This window comes from Dioscorea cayenensis, chromosome 16, assembly GCF_009730915.1.
Source record: "Dioscorea cayenensis subsp. rotundata cultivar TDr96_F1 chromosome 16, TDr96_F1_v2_PseudoChromosome.rev07_lg8_w22 25.fasta, whole genome shotgun sequence".
Lineage (NCBI taxonomy): Eukaryota > Viridiplantae > Streptophyta > Magnoliopsida > Dioscoreales > Dioscoreaceae > Dioscorea > Dioscorea cayenensis.
Genome location: NC_052486.1, coordinates 15,749,608 through 15,755,769, shown reverse-complemented (window position 1 = coordinate 15,755,769; position 6,162 = coordinate 15,749,608). Strand labels below are relative to the sequence as shown.

The 6,162-nt window shown below is 42.3% G+C and overlaps 1 pseudogene; it reads right to left on the bottom strand.

The window, feature by feature from the left end:
• Positions 1-2,667: 2,667 nt before the first annotated feature.
• On the bottom strand, positions 2,668-3,879 carry LOC120279599 (annotated as a pseudogene).
• Positions 3,880-6,162: the final 2,283 nt, after the last annotated feature.

The following is a 6,162-nucleotide window of genomic DNA, read 5'->3' as shown; positions in this document are numbered from 1 at the left end:
AAATAAAAGTAACATAAAAACACACATATTAATGTAAAAACCTGAGAAAAGTAATGCTCAACATAAAAAATGAACACTTTGCATTCATATCGCACAAGAACTTATCACGCAGCACTCACCCTACTCTCTCGTGACAATGCAATGCTCAACACGAAAAGTTCATGCGCTCAGCCCCTTCTCCCGATGCGGAGTCGAGGGCAAGACTCGGAAAGCACCTGATGAGCCACATGCTGGAAACTTCGCACTTGTGGTTCCGCCGGACTCCGGTATACCGTACTAATATGTGTAGGTCCCTGTAATTCGGAGTGAGATTGTCATGGTACAAAAGCGTATATGGTCCGTATGCCCTTGTTCCCTCAGTATTGAGTTATGTTCTCTTATTCCTCGCCTAGCGGAAAACTAATCGAGCTCGCTCCTGATCTCCCGAAGCGAAGTCGAATCAGCTTGCAGTGCTATAATGTAGAATACGATGGGATGCGATCCTAAATAGTTCATCATGTTGGCGTAAGCCAATGTCCCGGGTCCCGGGGACTCATTCTGACTTAAACAAGGGTGGGTCTTTACTAACTTAAAAATCCAATGTTTTAGGGAAGAAAAAAAGAGGGCAGGGCACTCTTTCATTCTTCATTCGAAAACTCATGAATGTCGGGTCGGGGCTTTCACCTTGTTATCAAAAAAAGGGGAGTTGGGTAAAGCAAACTCCCTCCTTGACGAGCACGAGCTTAGTCAAGTAGAATCGGGTTGCGCCGCTTGATGCTCCGATCGAAAACATATCAGTCGGGGCCATGCTGAGCATGATGAATATGCGTTAGAAAGGTCAATCCCTCCCCGCCTTTTTAGTCAAAAAGGAAAAGGGCCGAACTTAAAAAGCAGCCCGCCCGCTTCCATAGAACAATATCATGGCAACGTAGACCTAAGTCAGTTTATTGGATCCTGGGGAACCATCACAAGTATGGCCGGCCTATAGAACGAGAATGTCGTAGTGTCGTCCAGATAGAGCTTAGAAGAAGGTGACTCAGAGCCTCAGAAGAAGGAAGGTGACTTATGCAGACAAGTCGACTTCTTTTCGAGAGAAAGGAATAGTCAAACCAACCCACCGTGGCCTGGTTAATCTCAGATGATCTTATCGGCCGAGCAAAACCGGAGAAGGACGACCACGGTCCCGACCTTACCAACACCGTAGGGTTTACTAATCAATGAAGCCCCTCAACCTACTCTCTTTTCTCGACAAAAGTCAACCAAGCCGGAACAAACCGACATCTTGTTGATATTGATTGAGTTGGAGGAGGCGGAGACTACCACGAATCCATCCATAAACCCTACGCGTCACGATGGGCTTTCAAAAAGAAAGGTGACCCCTCATCTCCTCTCTAGTGGGAGGCAAAGAAGTCGGAGCACGAGGGAATGCCGACCACGTAATAAGCCATGTCCGGTGAGGCGAGCGGCAAGCGGGGTAGAGTCAAGTAAAGTACAACAACGTTGGGGTAGGACGCTAGTATAGTACTTAAACTAGGGTTGCTTCTTAGCGCTAATCTTGCAGTTTTTCAAAGGTCGTGTTAGTTGTAGCACGCTAGCGCCTTCCCTCCTTCTCTCACTTCGGGAAAGATTTAGCGAGTATTTTCTTATGGTCTTTAGAGTACGATACATCGGTGTAAAAGATTGAGTAGGATCGATGAAGGTATGCACGAAACAAAAATGGCTGTACATGCAAACCTCGTTTGGGGTTTCCCTCACTCGCTATCAGTTTGTTTAGTGAGAGGGTGAGTAGGCAGCGCCTTCCATGTTGGTTCCCACGTCATCCCACGGAATAGTGGCGATACTAGGGATGTAACGTTTGAATAGGGAGAGCCGAAATGGCTCAACCTTGGCTACAAACGCACAAACTCTATCCATATTGTCCGACGGTGAGATTATAGACTTTAACGTACTTGCATTGACCTTCTTCGCCAATGAATAAGATTTTTTTTTTAATAATGAGAATAAGGACAAGTAAATATGGACAAGCATGTCTGATCGGTCATACCTTACATAGATAGCCTTTCTATGAAAGGGAGAGATAATACGAGAGTACCCCGATCATGTATGTAAGAGAGGTCGGCATCGGCAGCGAGACAAGGGGTGTGTAATGGGTCGCATCCCCACTGTCTTATGTGATTTAGGAATCCATGATCAATATGTCGAGGAGAGTCGAAAAGGCATAATTCATTAATTACCTATGAATCTCCTCTACTTGGGACTTGTCAAGAACTTTACAAAAATGCAATTTAAAAAGTAGAAGTAGAAAACTCTTCACAAAGGTAGTAAATAACAAATAAGAACTTCCTCAATAAATCTTTGATCTTCGAGTTTATTCCCCTATGTTGCCCGTGTGAAAAGAAACATTTTCCATCTTTCCCGAGAGAGACTGCCTTCTCTCATGCCAGAAGTCTTCTACTTCTAGTCGACTGCTCTATGACGGGCTCTGCTTGCTCGTCTACGCTCCGACCAATTCAATTAAGTAAGTATAAATGGAAAAAACGATGTTTCCTTGCTGGTAGTATAAGAAATAGTAGTAGTAAAAAAGAAAAGGCAATCAATCAGAATCAAGGAAAAAATGAATTTTCAAATGTAAATAAAATAAAGTATAAGTATAAAGTAGTAGTAAAAAAGTGAACTTTTTTCGTTATATAAATGGGATCCCTATCTTTATCTCTATCCAAGGGGATACCTATCTATATAGAGAGAGATCTATCTATGAATCGATCTAGACTATCCTCTATCCGGATAGATATGTCCCTATGAGCGAGCCGATCTTTCTTTAATTTTTCTTATATGTTTTGGCCACGTCCGTTTCCGCTCCGAAGAGGAAGGTTTGGATCTTTCAATCGTATGTCATGAGGGATATGACCTATGTTAGGCGCATAAGATACCATAGCTTTTTGTGTTCTATGATTCACCTCCGAATAGTGAGTAGGTAGTTCGATCATTTTGATTCTTATCTTCCTAGTAAATGGGGATCCAGAGCAATAGGTCGAATTACTATATAAATAAGACTTGTAAACAAAAGGACTTATTGTTCGAGTAGGAAGATTTTAGTTTTTCTCCTTCCTTCTCTTCGATATAAGAAGTATTTAAAATGAAACAAATTCCTCTTTATTCTCTTGTGCTCAGCCAAGGAACTGCCTAAGCATACTTTTTCAGATCCAAACTTCTTTGTTCTCTCTAAGTCTTCTTCTTGCATAGAAGAACGCAACTCTTGCAAAAACTGGGATTTGAGTAGTAGGCGGCACCCCCTCTGAGTTTTGAGTAGGCGGAACCATTCTGTTTTGGTTCTTCTCCACATTCTGACCGGCAAGAATTTTCCAATGATTTTTTCAACTGATATGTCGATATAGAAAGATCTCCTTATTTCTTCACCGTAGGTTCTCACCTCACTTTCTTGAAAAGATATTAGATCACCGTGGGAAACTTTCAAATGAGTAATGCTTACCAGTCCATTATTCACACAAACCCTTCGATGACTTATCGGGCTGCCTTGCTTGAGGAAGAGTGTCATGAAAAATGGAGACGAAACCGGAATCACGTCCGATCTTGTTTATTGATTAAATAGAAAAGGGATATATGAAGTTCGTTCTCTTCCTCTCATGCATCTCCCTTTGGGTAAATTCCCATAATAAAGGGGCAACTTTTGTGTAGTTTGTGATTAGATGTTACTGTTTAGATTTTCTCTTAGAGAAAGATTTCTATTTATAGATCTCCTCTTGTTCCTCAATCTTCGGAGAATGCGGCATTGTATTACAGAAAGTTCTCCATTCCAAACATTTCCTGGAAGTAGAGGACACGTTTTAAATCTTAATGCAGGCATGACATGTCTCGTTGAATCAGTCTTTTTTGCCACATCACGAAAGGTCCTCCCTTAACTACGAGAATTCCTGTGGTTGCCTAGCTGTTGTCAGTTTTCATAAGTCCTAGATATACTACTTCGTAAACACTAGAGGAAACCCTATACTTACTTGACCGACTGCTAGACAGTGCTCAGGTAAAGGGCAGTGTCAGAAAGACAGCGGGAAAGCTCATAAAGTGTGGCGTTCTGAAGACTCTCTCCTACAGAATTCCAGACCTGCCTCTCCCGCAGTCAAAACTCTCCTCTCCAGTGGGATCCGCCTCGGGCTGAGCCAGAAGCCTCGTCTCCTTCAACTGATTCAATTTTTCCAGTCACTAAGAAAGTAATCTCACTGAACATTGGATTATAAAAAACCTAGTAATAATTACAACGTGAAATCTAAAGTCCAATATTTATATACAACACACACATATTCCTCCCTTACGAAGAAGAAAAATCCGATTGGGTGGTGGGAGGCTTCAAGAATGAAGAGAGGTTCTTAACCACCGGAGACCGGTTTTCGTGAAAATTTGGTGAGAGTTTTTTTCTATCCTCTCTCACTTTTAGGAAGATAGCCAACTGTCTCATAATGATATAAGAATTTATAATCACTATATGTATATATATAATAGGGAGATCAAATTCTTGATCGAGACTCCCATAGGTGTGCTTCTTTTCCATTTATTTCTTCTTTTTTTGTCTTTTTTTGTTGTTCTTGAGTAAGTCCGGGTGTGCAGTATGGAGCCCTTAGTCGTGCTTTCGCGGCTCGTGTCGACCTTATTGATATCTGACCCTTCATAGATGTAAGAATCCACTTAATCTACCATGAAGGCAAATCGACATATCCGTCAGAGAATCATCTTTTCTTTCCCCCGGACTAGTAAAGGGTTGGTTTAGTTTTCTAGTATAAGAACACGTTTCAATGCCCACCAGTCAATGCCAGGGGGACCACCTATCAAGAAAGGAAAAGACTATGTGAATAGTAACCTACAAAAAGGAGGAGAACGCCTTTGTTGAGTCTTTGTCTTCTTCCCTGGAGCTTGACTCATCTTTTTTTCGAGACGGTGGTCTCGAGTCACCGCGTGAGGAAGCACTCGTTTTTTTCAAAACTCGAGATAGAGCCTAGCGGGTTCTTAGGGTTGAGCTTCTGTCAGAGCTAAAGCCCACCTTTTTATCTTCTCTAACTGTAGATCTAGGATTGGTCTTTGTCTTTTTCCTCTTTGCTTTGATTGATTGATATTTTAGTAATGGAATGAGAATCTTGATGAGGCTTGAGATCTGGATAGAATGACCACCTATTTGCCACTATGCGCGCACCTCACTCTTTATTATTTATTTTATGTTATTGTCTTTAGTCATATTCTTTTATGCTCCTGTCTCAGAGAAGTGTTGATTGAAGCTCTTCCTCAAGTCATGAAATGTGAGAGATTGGTTCACTTATTTCCTTAGGGATCCATCATTATCGGGGCAAGCATCCCTCTACGGAGGTTAGGATTGATTCATGTGTCAAAGGGGAGTTTGCGTTGACAGATCCTTAAGCAAATGAAGATGATCCAAAGAAAAGAGAAAAAGGGCTGAACTTAAAGGGGATTGGCCGACCTGGAGACTGAGAGCTCCACTCAAGGAATCGATATGATAAAGTATCAGTTTGACGATGGTGGGGATAAGAGTCTATATCAGTAGAATCTCGCTTTTTGAAATAGGAAATGAAAGTAAGCTCGACCAACCCTTGCTTGACCCGCTGACTTATGATCTGTGAATTTCGACATCTTTGATCCCGTCTGATGAAACCGCATCTTGTTTTAACGTCCCTCTTACAGGGGAACTCTTTTCGTGCGAGCGAGAGAGAGAGGAAATAGGAAAGAATCATTTGGCGCATAGTGAACTGCTAGAAAGATCAGCACAGCTAGGGAAGCCGTTGAAACCCGATCATTCGATGCAGCACAGACGGACCGAGGGCCTAGTTTGTGCCTATGATGCCATTGTCAAATCACACTCAAATGGGCGAAACATAGAGAAGAAAGAGACCTTCCATCCAGCTTTGAGGTCAAGGAAGATCCCTAATAAAAGGGTGTTATGGTTGAAAGCAAGATTAACACCGGACTTGTAGCGTAGAAAGAATCCACAGACAGTAAGATGTTGCAGAAAGGCTTTCACGACTACAGTTTGACCAAACTTCATCCCTCCCGGCTTTGAAATCAACCTTTAGGTTGAAAAAGGATTGGTGGATCACCTCTCAGAAAGGGAGGGACAGAGGGGCACCATGCAAGAGAGACAGAGGAACTCAGTAGGGAAGCGGG